This window comes from Haemaphysalis longicornis, unplaced genomic scaffold (assembly GCF_048455015.1).
Source record: "Haemaphysalis longicornis isolate Haplotype H1 unplaced genomic scaffold, Haemaphysalis longicornis Haplotype H1 scaffold_7, whole genome shotgun sequence".
Classification (NCBI taxonomy): Eukaryota; Metazoa; Arthropoda; class Arachnida; order Ixodida; family Ixodidae; genus Haemaphysalis; species Haemaphysalis longicornis.
The window spans coordinates 190,673,357-190,694,264 of NW_027526422.1; the positions used below are offsets into that span (position 1 = coordinate 190,673,357).

Below are 20,908 nucleotides of genomic sequence, written 5' to 3' on the forward strand. Positions count from 1 at the left end.
TCTCCAAAAATTCCACGAATATCAACCACCAGCTGATTTCCGTGTGACCTACTTCGCGGCTTAAACTAGACAACCTTCTTGGCCCCTCAATCTCTTCCCCAACACACTCCCAAAACCAATCAGCTTGCTCAATTTCCCTTCCATCTTTCCCTCTCCTTTCACCTGGGGTCCTACCCCTATATAAACCGTGCCTGCCAGGCGAGCGATTGCCCTGAGGAAAGCAAGTTCTCTTTGCTGAAACGTAGGCCACAATCGTTGGCCCTGAGGAAAGCAAGTTCTCTTTGCTGAAACGTAGGCCACAATCGTGCTTTTACCTTGTTCGAAGTTTTTCTTCTCTTGTGTTCTCTACCATCTTCAAAGTTCTACTACTCCCTATATATATATATATATATATATATATATATATATATACAGGGTGTCCCAGCTATCATGCACCAAGATTTAACAAAAGAGAAATTGCGTAACTCGAAGAAAACCTAGTGCATAATGTTTGCAGTAATGTGAAGAAGCGGAGAGTAATTTTTTCGTTAATGAGACTTAATTAATTGTTTGTAATTAATTATCTAACTCGAGAAATACTGTCCTAATGACTAAAGTGTCAATGAGGCACTTGTAGGTAAACACGCGGGGCATCTAACTGCGCTATTTTCAGCGACGAACTAATTGCGTACTCATTTATTCTGACTGATAAAGGAAACCCGCGAAATATGAAAAATATCACGTGACGACGCTTACGCGCGCATTGTGAAGCAGCGTCCCCAAACAAAGCGGGTTGAAAGCAACTGCTTTGCGTGTTACCCGCCCGAAGAGACAGCGCATCACCTTGATAATAGCATGCATGGAAGGAGCAGCAGCAGCAAGATTCGCGGGACGCGTGTGCAGATAAGGAACAAACTCGGTCGCGATTTCTTCTTTCTTTCTTTTGTCTATTTCATTCTGGCTAACTCAGAGGCAGCCTGTTTGAGGGCGTTGCTTTACGGTGCGCGCGCAGGCGCCGTCACGTGGTATTTTTCATATTTCGCGGGTTTTCTTTATCAGTCAGAATAAATGTGTACGCAATTAGTTCATCGCTGAAAATACCGCAGTTAGATGCCCCTCGTGGTTACCTACAAGTGCCTCATTGACACTTTAGTGATTAGGACAGTATTTCTCGAGTTAGATAATTAATTACAATTAGTTAAGTCTCATTAAAGAAAAAAATACTGTCCACTTCTTCACAGTACTACAAACATTACGCAGCTGGTTTCTTTCGAGTTACGCCTTTACACTTTTTTTTTATTCTTGGTGCATGATAGCTGGGACACCCTGTATATATATCTGTATATATATTGTCTGAAAACAACAGCCACCCTACTTTGAATTTATATGACCAGACTACCTGTATCAAACACACATCTGACGTATGGTTATGATGTCGCACCTATCTAATTTCATACCTCGTAATTGGAGTGATTTAGCGTTTCTGATAAGTTCATACACTTGGAAGAAAGGAAGTTTTATAATTGAAAAAGTTATAGGGCTGTTCACTTGCCTACCGGGAAAGCATGTGCACTGACAACCAAAGAAAATTATCTAAAGCGTTTTAACTTCAAATTAACGACAAATACCTCGAAAGTGAAGGTCGGCGGACGAAGAAAATCCTATTGGCAGCAAACTGTTCTAAAAGTGTTCATTCAAAATTCTAAAAAAATTGTATAGAAACATTGTTACAAGGCATGGTTATGTTGTTGACGAGCAGGACCCATGATACAAGGTGGACAATCTACGCGACTAACTGCGATCATCATCATTTGACCTTGTCATTATCATCACGGCTCTCTCTCGCACTCAGCCTTGTTCGTCTAGCCCGGTGCTTGCATCTCGCTGTACCAAGCCTCCAAATATAGCCTCTTCCCCGTAACATTTTGGTGGGAGGTGCAGGGTAACGCTTTACGCACAACGCAGCTTCGTAGCGGACGTCACCTTGCTCAACCACCAACGATCATGGCCAACAATGGGGCCACTGGCTCAACCACCCCACTTATCGTGGTCTCTCAACAACCCCGTGATACTCGAAATTTCACCGGAGCCGACGACTTGGACGTTGAGGACTGAATCGACTCGTTCGAGCGGGTCAGCGCCTATAATCGGTTGGACCCAACCATCATGCTGGTCAACGTCGATTACAGTCTGGACGGATCGGCCACAACCTGGTTCCGAACGTGTGAGGCGGAGGTAACGAGCTGGGACATCTGCAAAGAAAGGCTGCCCAAATTGTTGGGCAACCCAGCTGGTCACCAACTTGCAGCCAAGAACGCGCTAGCCACATGCGCACAGACCTCCACTGAATCATACGTGGCCTACATTCAGGACGTCCTCTCCCTTTGCAAAAAAAGCTGACGCCCAGATGACTGAGTCCACAAAGGTGGGACATGTACTCAAAGGAATAGCCGATGACGCTTTCCACCAGCTCATCTGCAAAGACTGTGCTACGGTCGAGGCTCTCATCACCGAGTGCCGCCGGTTCTAGCAGGTGAAGAGCCGCCGAATTACGTCGCAGTTCACCCGGCTCCCGAACACTGCCGCCACATCATCTTGCGAAGACAATCCGCCACAAACCCAAACCCGTTCGCCCTCAATTTCATCTGGCATGACCACGGCCATGGCACCACCTGACGTCTGACAAGAATAGTACGTAGAGAGCTCGAGGCCATGGCCCCCGCCGTTCTTCCCCAATACGTTGCCGAAGACAGCAGGCCTCCCGTCCCGTTAATTCAAGCTGTCGCGCGCGAAGAACTTGCTAAGCTAGGCGTTCAATCCGTCTGCGCCATTAGCCACGCTAACTTTACATCTAGTCCCTTTCCACCTACCAGTTATTGGCGAGCCCCCTATACTCGTAGTTTCAACTACCCGATCAGAAACCCTGCCTATTGGAGAACGCCTGACAACCGACCCATATGCTTCCACTGTCACCGTGTTGGCCACGTGGCGCGATACTGCCAGAGTCGTCGATTTATGCCTCCCCGACCCCGATTTCCTGCCTATAACAACCCGGAAGAAGGCCCATCTCGCTTCTCTCCTCGTCCTCAGACGCCTTCCCGAGAGACGACGCCCGACCCCGCCGCAACATCCGCTCGCCGTCACCGCACCACCGCCAGTACCGTTCGCCGCAGCCCCGCCGCTTCCTGTCGCCGATCCCGTCTGACCACTCCTCTCCGGAAAACTAGGCAGAGCAGCTCCCGGAGGTGACGCTGCATCTGTGACCCGGCCACCAAATCCTCTGCTAACTTTGCCCACCACACGAAATTTACTAGACGTTACTGTCGATGGTATTCCAGTAAGTGCTCTCATTGACACCGGCGCCCATTTTTCTGTTATGAGCTCAGACCTCCGCCGCCGCCTGCGCAAAGTTCTCACTCCGGCGGTGCCCAGTGTCGTACAGGTCGCCGATGGAGGGACGTCTGCCGCCGCCGGAATGTGTGCTGCCCGAATTCGCATTGCGGGCCACGACACTGCTGTTCCATAGAGAAATAAAAAATTAGAAGAGTGGACACACGGGCTTATCGCGGCCGAGTGGCCTGACTCGCGCACTTTCCGGCAGTCGGCGCAAGTGATAAAAACTATATATTTAAAATTAGGCAACACACAATATTATACTTTTAAAATTTTGTTACACATTAGACTACACATTTTTATTTGTGTAGTAAATTGAATGGCTGTGAATGTAAATTTTTGTGGCTTCTTTGCGCCAAGCCCTGCCAAGCCGCAAGCGCAAGCCGCCATTTGGCTCTTTCAGCAGCGTTTGTACGTGTGTTTCTGCAGCCTCGTGCTAACCTCTACTGTTGAGAAGGAAACGCCTAGCGCTTTCTTTGAGACATCGGTTTTGCATCCTGAAGGAAAGGTGAGACTTTCTTTTTTAAAGTGCTGCTCTGGCGTATCATATTTACGTTTCCTTGTACTGCAAACGCTGCGAGCACTGCGTAACCTCAGGGAATCAGGCATAGCTAGTGCTGCGTCTTTAGGATAAGCGCTTTGAAAACGCCCCGGAAATGCGTAAGACACCATTTTTTAGCCAGACGTAATGGTATTTTAGGCTGGTTGTGCCGTTTTATCTAGCGCTGAGGGATGCCAGCGGTACGCGCCCGTCGTCGCACGTAGCCAAGGTAAATATAAATGGTAGCGAAGCTTCGGGCGAAAAGCGGTTCAGAACCTATTGCCAGCGACATTAGCATGGGGGCTTATGGGAGTGGCGAATGAAGCGCGACTAGGTGAAGAGGAAAAAACACTAGTAACGAAAAACCATGTTTTGCTGAACAATAACACAACATTTATATTTTACGAACCATATTTATTTCTGAATCACACTTATTTAGGCACAGTGTGTAAATTGTTTACGAAAATGCTGTTCATTCTCAAAAACCTTTTTTTCTAGCGCCCTCTAAAGAATGGCACATGTCGTTGCTCTGTGATTCAGCCCTTGTAGTGTTCGGAAAAGCGCTCCTAAAGTTCGTCTGCGAGGAAACGCCCCTCACGTGTTTTGGTGGTGCGCATTTGCGTTCGTTTTTCGTTGTTAATTTGGTGTGCACTTAATTTTTGCTGTGCGTGGAGTTGCGAGGTGCGCTGTATCCTCGGTGAACACGTTTAGTACCGTGCCCGGCGGGCACGGTGAACTACGGGACGATGCTGCCAACGGTTGGAGCGGAGCGGTTTCCTCGGTACCTACGGAAACGATGTGATGTACAAGGTTTCAACAGCAACTCCCGTACGCCTGGCGTTTTACTGCACCATTTTCCTCTCATTTCCACAGGTAACGCCAAACTATAGTACTGTTGATACGTTCACGGGGGTTGTGTAAGGTCACGTGGTGGTGCTTCAAAAAAAAAATGGGTCTAAAGCTTTGTTATGTCACAGTTATCTCTAGATTTCACCTCAGGCTGGCTCGTAGCAAATGGTGTCAATTACTCTAGGACTCCTCAGCGTAGTACGACTCTAATTTAAACAAGTAGCTTTAATTGTCTATGTCAGTGTCTTCTCTATTCCATTACAACGCTTGTAGTGCTCGTTCCTTCCCGCAATTGTATGCGCAAGCATAATTCCCATCGCAGTACTGTGTTTTGCTGCTCCGTGCTGCGCTGCTGCCAGATCTTTCCTGCTATGTGCTTTTACATACTGCCATCGCTTTTGTTTGCATTGATCCATTTTTCCTCTTTTTACTTATCTGTTGCGACACTTACCTAATAATGCAACCAGGAAATTGCAGGCGTGAATGCTGAGTGAACTTCTATAGAAACCCACGTCTACTTGATAAGATGCCGGGACAGCTGCGTTGTGTTTGCTGCAATTTCATGAATCGGCATTCCTGCGGCCCGGTTTTCTGCGTCAAGATGCAGTGCCTAGTTCTTTTCTCTTGTTTCGAAGTATTTCTTGTGTTGACGCTTTCGCTCATAATGCTGTGTGTTACCTGTAAAGTCAATTTTTCGGCGCGCAAGGAAAATCGTAATGCATGTAGTGCCCACGAACATTTTGTATTTATTGTATACGTGCTTATTTTGTGCAGTGTGGTAAAGTTGTTTTGTGTTTATGCTGGAATAAAATTCAAATGTCTTGATAATAGCATCACTATGGGTTATTTCTTCTCTTAATAAAGGCATTCCTCCTTCCTCCTCTTAGAACAGAAGTACATAAACTGAGCAAGCATTATATAACCTTGATCTATACTTAAGGCACGCTCGCAACCTGCGTATGGGCTACGCAATTAAACCCAGCAGTGGCATTGGTAGAAATTTGTATCGGTGTAAGGAGTGGGCACGTTTTTTATATGAAAGGGGGGCCGGGGACAGTGGTCAAGTGTTCTTTGTGCTCTGTATCCCAAGGCAGAAATAAAAATCCGGTCGGGGGGGAGCGGGGGGGGGGGAGGGGGCTACGTGCCCTGTTCCCAATTTGCCACCCACTGCAATCAAAATAAACAACTGATTGCTTTTACAAAGCAGTGGAAGGCATGAATACAGAATAAAGGTTCAGAGAAAATGCAAGATGTTTTTTTTTTATAAACACCGAGGCGAATCATACGACAGTATGCTAAAGTACGTTTCTCTAGTCACGAGTCTGTACTAGTTCAGCTGGAGTTGACTTTAAGCACACACGCCAAGGGCTCGCCAACTTACGTCAGCTTGCAATGGCATGAGCCCTCGGCGATCAGAGGCCTGCTAAAGCTATTTTGAAGTCGAATTTTCCCGCTAATTTCACCAAAATGACGTCACTTTCTGACCGGATCTTGCGTCATATCCTGTTTATTTTTTGTTCCGCCGGAAGTGTTCCCTCCTCCCACAGATGGCGCTAAGCCCCATGAGCAGCTTAACAGCCGCCATTTTCTGAACGTATGGGCTTCTATGGAAGCTTCGCTACCAGTTACATTTACCTTGCACGTAGGTTTTACGTGCCGCAAACGACTGCGGTGAGTTGCGGAAGTGGCCGGCCGGCCGGCGGTCCGTAGGCGAAGCAGGCGTTGTGCGCTGTCGCTGCACTGAATTACGTGAGCCGCAGGCTGCGTTGTATTATACTAGCTAGCCATTGCTAGCTTGGCCAACTGTTACTGCTATTATGTATTATGGCCGTGATGCGCTGCAAAGCCGTCCGGGCTAACGTACACGGCGAAGTAGCCGTATCTGCATTAATTTGGCTCATCTGGTCATAACCAGCAGCCGTACACTCATCGTAAGTTTTACACAAGGGTGCATACCAAGCTGCCTGCGTACAAAGCGAACCCGCTCGCCGACGCCGATAACGCGCGCTCGTCGCTTCCATTTGGCGCGTCAGGTATGGTAAAAACGTGTCTTTCGTCGGCAGATAACAGCTTTGCTCGAGGCGGGGTGAGTCCGCAGTGCATTGAAACCTTCAAATTTGGTCTTCGTTCTACATCGTATATCAATTCCGGTATCGCAGGCATTGCATACAGCTGTTCCACACTAGCCGTTTTTTCAAGCGTTTGCTCTTTTTTCTCTAGTCATATTTTGGCTAGTTTCATTAAACACGTATTGCGCAGATTGCACCTGTTCAGTCGGGGGTGTGTGTGTTATTGTCATATCTTTTTAAGGCATGGCCTTTGGTCAGTAGTACTCAGTACGACGCTCACTGCTGCTTGCCATGGTGCCCACACAGCGCCCAAATATACTTTCGCCAGGTGCCCTTTCTCGGGATGCGTTTCTTTCGCGAGCCCGTGGGGCAACAGGTTTGTTTAACGTTCAGCTCGCTCTCGCTCTTCGTCCTGATTTAAAAAAAAAAGACAAAGGGATTCAGGCTATGCGAGCAGCGTTATCATTTTTGTTAACCCAAACAATAGCTGAATTGCATTAAGAATGTGCCTACCCTTACAAAAATGGATTTTGAGTTTCAATTCAGTTCCAGTTGAGTTTTTATTGAGTCAACAGAAACCTAATTCAAACTCAATTGGCTATTGAGATGTGTCAGTAGAAACTCAAAAGGATTTGTATTGAGAAAACGCAATACAAAACCAATTGACACCAGTCTATTGAAACTCTTTGGAGAACCAATTGACAAAACTCATCAGGCTGAAACATACACTTTGAAGGGCTATTTTTTTCAGCGCTGCCCACTGTGTCTACATAATTAAGACTACTAGGTGACTTTTATGTATTTTTATTCTACATTGATATTTCTATTGAGTGCAGTCAATAAAAAGTCAACGAGGTTTCAATAGACAAAACTCAACAGAATATCAAATGACTTTGTTTAATTGAAACTCAATAGAGTTTCTACTGACAAAAATCAAGTAAAATTGAGAGTCGAGCTAGTTGGTGAACATACGTTGTTGAAAATTATACCAGTGTCCTTCTTTTTGTCCGTGTTTTATGGTTCGAGCTTAATTTTCAAAGCTAATAATACTCCTTAGGCCAGTAGCCTTTACCAGCAGCATCTTCGCCCAAATAATAATTATACCTGCTAAGTGGGGAAATCAACTATATTGGACAATTTTTGCCTGCATTTCCTCAAATACTGCCGCAACATGCTTTGCACAAAACAATGGAGGAACTAAACATTGACAAAACTCTAGTGACTCATCTCTTCTGGCACGTGACTCCCGCGGAATCATTTCCTTGCTATAGCAGCGGATTTTCTTCTTTATACCTTAGCACGCATTGACATTTGCAATCTCCACAACTGCTAAGCTTCCGCTTTAGCGGCAGTGGACATATTCGAAGTCAGTCTTCCGGGAAAGTTGGAGCGGAATCATGAAGCATGCATATCTCGGCCGGGAAAAAACGGAAAGGAGGGGGGGGGGGGGGGGGGGGGGAGGGAGGCTACACATCTCGGGTCCCAGTTCTGGGGACAAAAAAAAAGTCGTCACTTCCCCTACCTCTTTTCACACATACAATGCTGTGATACCTTGTGTTCCGGGGAGGGGAGTGGGGAGGAGGTACATTTAAAACGCGATTTCATTTGCTACATCAACAAAAGGCATATGTGACATCGCATCCTAGTGCGATGATTCAGTGTTTTTCTGTGGAGGCACGATACTAACAGCGCTGTTTTGCAAACATGAATACTTAGCTCACAAAGCCAAACGCACAAGAATATTCCAGTGACGAAATTGTGCCTATAAATACTCAGAAAAAAAAACAGCAACACTTTGGTCTAAATCCCCTACACGTCGAAAAAAGAACAATTAAATTTTTGTACACAGCGAACTTTTAAAACAAGCGTTCAAATCAAGCGAACGCAGGCTTGGCTTCATCGTCGTTCACTCGTGGACTTCATTACTCCAGTTATCATTCGCGCACCCCGCCGTGGTCTGAGCCCAAGGACGCGAGTTCTATTCCCCGTCATACATAACTTTCCTTGGGGATACCGTGAACTGTCTATGATAACAACAGTATTACAGCAATGTAGAATGTAGAAAATCCCACGAGGAGCAAACGCGCATCTACGCTCTATTAAAACAGGTGAAAACAGTTCTTTCACTGCAAAAGAACTCCGTACGCCAGTCCAAGGCGCCGCCGCTCACACGAACTGAACGAACAAACGAAGAAAAAAAATGAAGAAAGACAAACTGAAGCGCTCATTAACAACTCATCTTTACTGCACAGGGTCACAAAAAGAAAGAACGAGCCTGACACTGCTTCACGCCACTACAAAAAAAAAAAAAAGAGAGAGAGAGAGAAACCGAACAAATTAGTGGGCTGGCGTGCCGCTTGTTACACTCCGAACCGCTCTCGCGCTAACGAAAGCATGTCTTTTAAAGATGTCAACACGTCCGCGGACTACGTTTCTCAAACACAAGCGCCTCGCAAATATCCTGCGCCCGCAAGCAGATCAAGAACTGTGAAGCTGTTTTCAAAGATTGGACTTTCCAGAATTCTTCCGTCCTCTCTCCTGCTGCAGTTCGCCGAAGCGGGCGCCCGGACACAAAAGACGTGCCATCCACCTCCACACCCGGCGATAACCAGTTCTTTTGGTTCCTCTGGCACCCTCCCACGCTAAGCTAAAGTGACCGCGCTGTCACGACACGGCCGGACTGGAGGAGCGGCGAGCGCGCACACTTCATTTGAAAGTGCGCGCCCGCCGCTCCTCCACCCCGGCCGTGGTCACGAATGTCTAGTACGCGGCGTTGCCACTGCCGCCAGTGGCGCTGACAGCAAACATCGAGTCCTCGGCGGAGTTCGGTTATCTGCAATATAATATTACTGCTGCTAGAGGGGTTGGTAATAATTCTATAAAAAATTATTGTAAATATTAACATAGGACTCACAAGAAGCCGTAGGTTTTTTTTATATCTCGTGTCAATGTTTTCACGCTCAGTTTTCACAAGAATGCGTAGCTGTGGCATACCCAGCATAGCCATCGCAAACCGACTTGAAACCAAGCCAATGTCGCTTGTTCGCCATCCCGGATGTGCGGGCGACAACGTGGTGGGGTCTTTCTCACTGTTCTGTGAAAATGTACAGCTTTGCTCGTGTTGTTGGCGATTTATGTGCCGTGTGCGAATCTTTTCAACCAGCATCGAAGGTCAGACATTGCAGTGCAGCTGGCGATACATCGAATTTATTGAAGGAAAAGCCATCGTATGCGCTCTTCTACCGCCGGTGAACATCCTTTGTGTGTCGTGTTGTGTTTGTGCGCTATGATCGTACGGTGAAGAAGCTTGCGAAGTGAGGTGTTACCACCCCTGTTAGCAACGCTTTGGAATCCGTCAAATTCACCACGCTGGGAGCCCCGCTGGGAGCGAAGTTGTTATAAGGTAAGTTCATTCTTTCCGAGCGCTCCTGTACATTTCATCATGACTAACGTTGTGCAGACCTACCTAAATGGCTATACTCACGACTTGGTTGTTTGTCGCTATATAAACAGTGTTTTTACGCATGCCGTCTCGAGATCGACCTAAAGGGTACGATTTCGCTTCAGCTTTTCAAAAATACTGTACGTAAGTGTAACAAATTGAAGGGGGTATTGTACCGGCACACATTTTGACATCAATCGGTAGTTTTACTGTCTTCCGCGCTGCTGTATTGCTTTCGCGTTTAATATATTTGTATGTATCTTAAGCTAAAGGTCTAACAAAACCTTTGAAGGCAAGTGACGAATAAATAAAATTCTAGACGCAGTGCTGCTACAGAACGGAGCAGCAGCCCTGTATTGCCTGGTACGAAGTGTGCTAAAAAAAGAAAGAACACCATGATTAAGGTAAATAAAATGTTTGACGAACGAAGTTAACGAAAATGAAAAAAAAAAATGAAGGAGGTCGAATCGAACAAGTGCCTGTCGGATCAATAACAGACGCACGAATACTGCGCTATGCAAACACACCTGACAGCGCTAGGCTGAGAGGCAGATCTACCAGTCACAAACAGTATAGTGTGATCAACCAGTTAAGAGAGATGGCGGTAAAATATACTTACAAGCTAAAGTGCTGGCTGCCGGCAATATATTTGCTTCCTAATTTGAACGATTGTTTGGAGAAAGAGCGTTCCCTGAGTGCAGAGCAGTGACTCAGGTTACAAACGTGGCCTAAAACGTACTTCATTCCAGCTAAAGAAATAATGCCCAAGAATATAACAAATTTATTTATTACTTTTGGAAAATAGAGACTGTGTATCCGCAGAAGCTAGGTTTTGAACCCAAAGCATCTTTACACAAGTCTTATGCGTTACCTTGACACCCTAAAGGCAAGCAGACACTTTGGTTTTAAAACCAATGAAGAAAAAAATGTGCTGCGTAAGGAGTAGTTGGAAACAGACTGCACACTGTTATATATTAGTCTTTTACCACAAAGTGCCAATTCTCTCCACGTATCTTTCAGGGAATTTCTCATTTTCCAATTTTTGTCTCAGGTGCTAGGCAGCTTGCGCTAGAACATGTACAGGCGTCAAACTTTCAAACTGATGAATACCGGTTTTCACTAAGCACTTGCTCGACTTGCTAGCATAAATTGAAATTTTCCATTGCTTATAATCACAACCTGCTGATTGCCTTTCTCGGAGCAGTTTTGAATAAGTTGGGCTGAATGTGGTGTGAGTCACTGAATAACATTTTGGCTGAACGTGGCATCAGACGTGCCACTGACTGATGCTACACCGGCATTGCGCGAGGGCTTAGTCGATCTGTTGTGACAAATTACCCTAGGAATTACCCAAATGATTGGTCGGCACGGTGTCACTGTACTGTTTTAGTGCTGCTACTGTATAGAAAATCTCGCCGAGCAAAGGAAAAAAAAAAGCTTTTACATTTTTTCTCATTTACAGCAACTCTGCTGTTTTTTCCTCTCACCAAACAAAATTGTTTCGTGTTCTCGTTGTGTGTAAACTGGCATCACGACCTTGTTATACTGGGACACTCCTCTGGCATTGTTACGATTAAGGCAAAAATGTCGATATACCAATATCTCATATGATCCCTTCAAGCTGCTGCTTAGTGCTACTTGTTTGCTATACGTACTGCAAGGCACACACCATACTTCAGCGTTACAAGAGTGTGAAAGACTGCGAAATTCAACTTGCATATTTTTTTCTGTCACGTTCTTTCTGGCAAGTTTTTTTTTCTTTCACTGGTCATGTAATTTTTTTCCACTAGTCGGTAAGCACAAAGTATTATGCGCTCATTCATTCATAAAGCCATTTGCAATGATTGCCTGTTGTAGTAACTTTAGTTTACAGTACCATCTGACACTAGTTTTTTTTTAATCAAGGCTACAATTTTGTAAACCAGCTCATGCAAGTTGACAGTTATGTAATTTTGTTTTGACATTTCCAGCATTGAAATTTCACAAAACCAAATCCACAGGTTGACAGGTATGCTTTTGGACAGGTTTGGTAGTGGCTCACCCAGTCTTGATAGGCCTAAGCGGATTTCTTTTGGGCCTCAAAGATGTGGAAGACACGATAACTAACCCATGCGAGTGATTTTGTGGCTCCCTGCGGGCATAGTCGTTCCTCTAGATTTCAGGTGCTTTAATGCGGAAGGCATTCAAGTAAAGGCGTTCCACTCCCTACCCATTGTAGAATTAATTGATGTGGTTAGTTTGCCTTGATGCATTAATACTTGAAACAAGGTTATACATTTGTTGAACTGCTGTCTCCTTGCCTTGCTTTACAAAAATACAAACCATCTAACATATAAGATAGCAAGCTACTTGACCAGCATGCTTAATAAGAAGGGACGCAATCATTTCGTACTATACTGGTGGAAACAAACAAGTCTGTTTCTTGTATTTTGCAGGCTACACAGTCAAGTAGCCAAGTGGACCCTGCAAGGCTCCAGTCCTCCCGTGCTGCTTTCGTGAGCAATAAAGCAAGCGTTGCAATGAAACACCTAATTATTTCCCCTGCTCAATGCACACCTTGATTTTTTGCATTATTGAAGCAGACTCACTATATATTTAGTACAGTCAACTGAACTTTACGAGGCATTGTTGAAATAACTTGATAAAAGACAAACGGGCTTGAAATCAAACGGGCTGTCTTGAATATGCTCAATAGGTTTTCATTTGACATTTCTCAACAGGAACTCAACGGGAGAATCAATAGATAGTCAACACAGACTCAACTGGAACTCCACTGACTTTTCTCAATAGACTTTCAATTGATACATCACAACAGGAACTCAACAGAAAAAGTGTATTGAGAGTCAACAGAAACTCAATTGGAAATCAACAGACATGTTGAATATAGTCAATAGACTTTCAATTGAAACACAGCGTTGAGTTTGAATTGAAACACGGCGGCCAATTTTCAACGAGAACTCAATACAAAATTTCTATTCAAAGTCAATTGACTGTCAACACATTGTACTGAGTAAAGTCAATTGACTTTCAATTCAATCTCAATAACCATTTTTGTAAGGGTAACCAGTGTTGCGAAATTACAAAGACCCATATTTTTAGTGTTGCTAATAGCTTGACCGCATGATTGCTGAATTGAATAAGAGAACTTGTGTTTTAAATAGGTGGCATACACTGGAGGCAATACTTGAATACTAGTTGCAGGGTGTTTTCAGATAAGGACAGCCAAAGTGGTGCCATGACCATTTTTTGTTTGAGATGAAATTTTATTATTGTGTAGAGCATTGTACCTTCACCATGCAACTGGCATTAGTTTAGTGAGAAACAGCATCGTTGATTTAATAAAAAAATATTTAGAACGCGATTGGTCGGGGCTACTTTCCACATTGCTTGGTGTGACAACTTTGGGGTCCTGTAAAACGAAGGGAAATTCCGAATTTTCCTAATTTTTTAATCAAATATTCGCAAACTTTTCTGCCCGATTTTCGAAAATTAAATTTGCAATATCTATATTTTCTGAGAAAATATTTCTCAAATTTAGTAGCCAGAGCAATGACATTCAAAAGTGGCACTCCTAAAAAAATTCTTTTTTTACACATCGCCCTAAAGGCTCACCCGTATAGTTTTTGAGACGTGTTTACGAGGGGCTGCTGAACACCTCATACTGTTCTCAATGCACTACTAAGGACATTTATCAATATACGGCTTCGTGAAATGCGACAAAAAATGAAAATTTTGAAAAAAAAGCCCACCTTTCGACGTCATTTAGAAAAAATCATATTTCTCAATTTTCGCGATAATGACACAAAATGGCATTCAATTCCTGAGTATTCTAGAAAGCTAAACATTTGTTGCATTATTTTTGTTCTAACTCAGAAAAATGAGGTCCCATTCAACACATTCTTTATTATCCGATGTACGGTTGAGTAGCAGTTTGCAGTGAAAAAGGACAAATAATTATGGCTGTTTCTTACATTTTAGAAACCTAAAGCGACTGATATAAAGAAAACTGGTCATAGTATTAATATTTACAATCGTTCAGCTTGTTAGTTGCAGTGGGGATTAAAATAATTGTGACGTTTTTGAGCTTTTTTCTCCCACCAGTGTAAGGCTACCATTTTATTTGGAAAAGCCTGTCACGGAATCCTGTGGACCGTCCAGACCTCAGCGGAGCAAGTTCTGATGTCTCCCTTTTTGCCATCTCCGACCTCCTGAACATTGCTGAAGAACAGCGCCGTGATGCATCATTGCGCCTAATCTTTGACGGTCTCGAATGCGCAACACCTGACCCTTCTCTACGTGCCTATGCAATTCGTGATGGCACCCTCTATCGTCGAAACTTCCGCGCCATTAGTCCCGAATTGCTCCATGTTATACCTCAGAACTTGCGTGCGGCCATCTTGCACCAGCTTCACGATGGCCCCAGGGCTGGCCATCTCGGGATAACCCGCACGTAGGACCGTTTGCGACGTCGCTTCTTTTAGCCCGGCCTATACAAATCCGTGCGACGATACGTCACCGCCTGCGACCTCTGCCAACGGCGGAAAACACCGACCACGCTCCCCACCGGTCAGCTTCAACCGACCGAAACTCCCCTTGAGCCATTTTTCCGTGTAGGTTTGGACTTACTGGGCCCTTTTCCTCTGTCCAAGTGCGGAAACTAGTGGGTGGCCGTCGCGGCGGACTATGCAACACGTTTTGCCATCACCCGTGCCCTGCCTACGTATTGCGCGACCGATGTTGCCGATTTTCTCCTTGCCAACGTCATTCTGCAACACGGAGCTCCCCGTCAATTGCTCACCGATCGTGGCCGATACTTCTTATCCAAAGTTGTTGACGACCTTCTGCGCTCATGCTCTATTCAGCACACATTTTCCACAGCATATCATCCGCAAACAAACGGACTCACCGAACGACTCAACCGGACCCTTACGGACATGCTGTCTGCCTACGTCTCAGCGGACCATCGCGATTGGGACATCGCCCTTCCCTGCATTACATTCGCATACAATTAGTCGCGTCACGACACCATGGGAGTTTCCCCTTTCTGCCTTCTTTACGGCCGTGACCCTGCTTTGCCCCTGCACACCTTACTTCCCCCTTCTGCCCCCTTGTCCACAGAATACGCTCACGATGGGATCACCCGAGCTACTTTTAAATGCAGAGAATTTCAGTAACTCACGATGTCACCCGCGTTGACGTCCGTAGTCCGCATCGTCGTTGTTCCTACTATATATAAAAAAATACTATCCGGCGCCAGGTTTCGATCCCACGACTCTGCGGGCGGAACGCAAGGTACATGGTGCTCTACCCACTGGGCCACAAAGCGGACACAGAAGCGAAGGTTACGAACGCGCGTTATATCCTTGACTCATTCAACCGTCGGCCACAGGTGCGCCCTCTCGCCCGCGTCCTCCTTGCTTCTCTCCGCTCGCAACACCATCTCTCGCCGCGTTCGGTTCGGGCGCACAACAGGTGGGGACGTGCGCAACACCCTCTCTAGCCGCGTTGGGTGCACGCTGAGCAACAGCTGGTTCGCGCGCAAGACCAGGTGGGGGCGCTCGCATCGCGCTCTCTCGCCGCGGTCGGTTCGCGATAAAACCCCATATGTCGTTCGCGCGCGCTCCGGTCGCTACCATCTGTGGCGTGATCGTGACGTCAACATCACGCGTTCGTGTGGTGGCGCGATTTCGGCGCTATGACACTCTCGCGAGGGGCATTGGATTGAATTCGATTGGATTGACTTGGCTTGGCTTGGATTGGTTTGGATTGGATTGGATTAAAGTAGATTGTGTTGGATTGCGTTGCGTCATAGCCGCGCCACGTTGCGTCATTGCCGCGGCAGGGGGTTCACGGCACGTTTCACGTTTCACCATCGACTTCATAGACAATGTCTACGCTGGAAGACAACAGTTACAACAGCAACAACCAATACGTAATCGATAGGACTTGCAGGCGCCCCCCCCCCCCCGCGGAAATGCTCTGCATTTGATCGTGCCCGTCGCGAGGGGGATGTTTGCTTTCTGCACATCAGGTTAACAAATGTTTATAATTTTGTTACGCTTTATCCCTGGCTCATCTTTTAATTTCCAGTCTTACGTTCGACGAAATTACTGTGGTTTTAAAACCAAACGCGTCAAACATATCTGTTTCAAGGCTATCTATGTCAACCGCGTTTTCAAATTCAAATTCTCGGTTGATCTGTGCCAAGCAATCATTTTGGTAACTCAAAGTCTTTCTAAAAGATCAGTCAGCTCACGTATACGTGTTTGCTCGATGAGGAGAAAGTCTTTAACCCTACCGGTAACATCGGTAAGCTGCCCCCGGACGATCCACCGCCTTTCGTATAGGGCCTCCATGGTCCAGTCCAGCATCACAGACGTCGTTGATAATGGGAGTAGACTCACGGGGCAAAAGACGGCGTTATCATTTTAGGAGCTTCGTAGCCGCGAATGCGGATCTCACATGTGTCGGCAAAGGTCAGCATGAATGGGTCCGGCTCGCTTCTTCTTCGCCTAAAGACAGCGCCAGCTTTAGCCACGGGTTCGTTGAAACAGCGGCTTCATTCTTGTTGCAAGGCAGATCGCCCGCGACGGTTTTCACGAATCACAAACCTCTCAGAAGAACAGATATACCAGTACAGTTCCCTCCGAGATCTTTGGTCCTCTCTGGACACCATCCCGTCCCGTGGAACTTTCAGAAAAACTGCTTGCGCCTTATACCGGTCCTTACCGCGTTCTTCGCTTGGTTACGGACGTAACATATATATATGGGTGTGCTTGTGTACTACACAGAGCAAGTAGTTACTGAGTGCGCATCTTTCATCCGCTGCTGTATCAATGTACTTAATCTAACCCCTTGTGGTTCCTTAGGGCAAGTATTGTACCTTTTGTATACTCCAATGCCTGGAGTAGCCAGCTCCTGTTTGGGTTGGAGCTACACTCTCCAATAAATAATTATTTCTCTCTCTCATATGAGATCACCCCCGTCCTTCCTTCACCTTCCGAGAGAACCCCGCCTACTAACATTGTGCATGTGTCCCGCCTCAAGCCATACTGTGCGCCTTCGTTGACTACAAGTTAGCGTCGGGACGACGCTTTTCCAGCGGGGAGTCATGTTGCAAGGCATGGTTATGTTGGCGAGCAGGACCCATGATACAAGGTGGACAATCTACGCGACTAACTGCGATCATCATCATTTGAGCCTGTCGTTATCGTCACGGCTCTCTCTCGCACTCAGCCTTGTTCGTCTAGCCCTGTGCTTGCATCTCGCTGCACCAAGCCTCCATATATAGTCTCTTCCCCGTAACAATATTTCCTTCCAAAGTTTTCATACTGCATGCCTGTTCCTGCTATCCCAGTTGTTTTGTATGTGCATAAAGTATCGACAGCACACGAGACTTTATAACATTTATGATTTCCTTCCGAAATACCTGGAACAAGTAAAATGCACTGGACACGGTGCTTACGTCACCTCAGAGTCCAAACTTGAAAAAAATGTTTACAAATGTTACGGTTATATGTAAGTTAAAGCACTCTTCTGTTCGTCATTCCCGTTAAACTTGGCTCGGCCGACGGCGCTTTTCTGTCCAAGATTTGTTGGCGCGCATAAAAACTCGGCGGAACTATACCATGAACGAAACAGCCGTAAAATTTAGTGACTTAATCATCATTTCAAGCCATTGTGACAACACAGATACAGAAAATCAGCGCCAAACAAGCGGGACAAAGCCTTTATATCTTGCATAAATATCTGTTGCCTCGCTATTGAGTTTTTTTTAAGTCTAGTTATTCGTTTAATTAGGTCGGCCACATTTTTTGTCTTTGAAATCGAGAGATACAATAAGGATATATTTTTTTGCACTCGTTATACTTTGGCGGTACAGAAAGGGTCTGCTTTATGATCGCGTTTAAAAGGAAAACTAAAATTATCAGCCAATCATTCAAAGTCATGCCAAACTGCATTTAGAGCTCATCACCAACGTTTCTTCAGCACTGATAAATCTTCGAGCTATTACAAAAAATAATTTTTACATTCTGCACTTACTATGAAGCGAGGAACCAGGCGGTGACAGTACCATGCGCGTCCATAAATAGCAGCACCCGCAGGCACAGCTGCAGGCAAATAAGGAGATTCAGAATGTCTGTATCGTGCACGAATACCCTAGCCATAGTCGATGCAATGTGTGTCAGGGTAATTAAATGCCGCTATAACAAAAATACAGCGGGTGTCAACGTGTTAGCAATTGATTTGGTGTAGATTTAGTACGCAGATTAGGAAATACCGAGTAAAAAAAAAGGTTATATACTGGTTTACTTCCCGGCGTCTCATGCGTAAAACGTATTTTTGCAGAAAAGGTGCCGGCCTTTGTTTAAAGGTTCGGCATGAAAAGGAAACTAAAATTTGTGGTACGTATTCAGACAGTTTCCTGGATACTCTGCGCCACTTCACGTGCTTATACAAAAAGATGGCATCGAGCGGATACGCCACGCACGGTTTTTATGCACCACGCATTAAAGGATAGAGAATAATTGAAGCCTTCCACAGCTGTATTCTTCGCTGAATTCCCCGCGAGCAGCTTTCTAGACCACTACAGTCACCGCTTAAGAACGGCTGGCGCGCAGCCCCTTGCAAAAAGTGCCACCACCGATGATCGATATACGACTAGAAAAAAAGACCAAGTAAAAACGCGGCAAACCAGTGCAGTGCAGTGACGTACGTTCTTTTCAGGAGGAACAGAATTTCCCAAGAAGAATAAAATTTACTTTGGTCTTTTTCTATTGATTTCTACGAACCTTGATTTAATGGATGCCTATTACGCAATCATTCAGAGCGAGGGGAACTTCTCGTGAAAGTGTTTGGTGAGACGACATACATTGCACTGCAAAGAATTTTCGCACCCAGAGTCTCTACTAAAACTAAAAATAAAATTACAAGGGGTCTGTGAATGAAAAAAGGCGTTTCATTCTAGTGTTGAACCCCGCTGCTGTGACACCTCTCGACACGTCGGGGTACGGACTGAATAACGAACATGAAATAAAAACAAAATTTAAAACACACGCATTTTGTATGTGAATATATTATGTGGGTTTCAGCGGCAGCAACACATCATAGATCTAACTGTTGAAAATGCGAGCTGGGAGATGGATTCTGTTCAAAAGAATCGACAAAGAACTCAAGGGTAGAAGAGCCACAGGCTGACTGCATTTAGACGTGGCTGCACCCGTTCGTAGAAGTGTATAGTATTCGCAAACTGGTTCAGCCTGGTGCAACGCTGATGGCAGTGCTCTTATGGGCGTGAATCCCATAGCGCACGGCTACCTTTTGAGGTTCCCAAAAAAAAAAAAAATGAATTCTGGTTCCTGTACAGAAGTGCTCTCATGAAATTGATCAATTGACATTTTTGCGAAACTCTTGAGCATTGCGAAACTCTTGCTGCAGTACGAAAAAGCTCACGCACTGTGCACGGTCCCGAAACCAGTTAGTGGTTCGCAGTCGAAGTTTACGCTTTGAAAAAAAAGAAGCGTTCATTACAATTCGACTTCAATATTACGGGTTTTACAAAGTTTATAGGTAACTTCTACATGGTTTTGGTTTAAAGCGTGGGTCAATAGGCTAGCGAATAATTATGTAACATTCTTGCTGGTGTGCCGTCCTCAGCCGAAACGTGCTAATTCCCGGAGATAATCCCGCCAGACAAAAGTCTTTTTTTTAGAACGTAGTCGTCTAAAAACGCTTGATAGTTTGTCTCAAAACCACTGAAAATATATGACGCGTCGTAGCCACAGATCCGGTAAAGTAACTAGACAGTCTTTACAATATCGCAGTCCCTTTTGGTGAAATGTCTTTATACCAACCGCAACTTTACTTCAAAAACGAAGAGTGCCACATTGAAGTTCTGCCGCTACAAAACATTTTGCCGATGATTTATTGCTAGGAGAACAGCCTTTGTTCACACTTACCAATGACCACCAAAAACGTTAGAACCAAGCGACTGGTTTCAGCCATGCCTGCCGCAGCATTTACCACAGCCGTCGTAAATCTTTTGTGGGGGACTCTACTAGGCAACCGGTTATGCCCGGCATTTGTAAGGGACACAAAAAGTACCTTTGTTGCACAACTGCTTTTGTCTCTGACTATTCTTTGTACTGGAGATGATGAAAGAACATACGTGTGACGACCGCAAGCAATTCATTTTCCCTTAAAAGTATGTCCAGATGAGATTACCTGGCATGCTGTTTTTCGAATAATGTTGATGGCGTAGGGCAAGTGTTATTTGCACGATATATTTTGCCTCAACCTATAAAAGTTTGATATGAATTTTTGAAAACCCCAGGAATTAAGAAACTTGTTTATGTATTGTGACGTAAACTTAACGCTCAGCGGGACACAGTTCAGTGACAGGGGTAACCATATTATTTTTCATATTTCATCTGAAAAATATCATCAGTTTCGTACTCTTCTTCAGGAGTTTATTGTAAGAAGCAAAAACATAAGGTATGATTTCAATTTCCTGAAACCTTTTTTGGCTGTTTCACGTCAATGTTAAAAGGGAGCGTCATAGTGAAAAGTTTTACAACCAGGTAAATGGGTGTTTTCTTTTGTATTTAGCGGCTAAGCGGAAGGAAAGAAGCATGA

The 20,908-nt window shown here is 45.2% G+C and overlaps 1 long non-coding RNA gene across 1 annotated transcript in view; it reads right to left on the minus strand.

The window, feature by feature from the left end:
- LOC144145648 (uncharacterized) overlaps positions 1 to 20,332 on the minus strand; it is a 99,221-nt gene extending 78,889 nt beyond the window's left edge. Inside the window, exons 1-2 of the long non-coding RNA XR_013317554.1 lie at positions 20,233 to 20,332; positions 18,317 to 18,384 (exon numbers count right to left, since the gene is read on the minus strand). This is a non-coding gene — a long non-coding RNA (uncharacterized LOC144145648). The remainder of the gene's footprint in view (positions 1 to 18,316; positions 18,385 to 20,232) is intronic.
- Between the last annotated feature and the right edge of the window lie 576 nt (positions 20,333 to 20,908).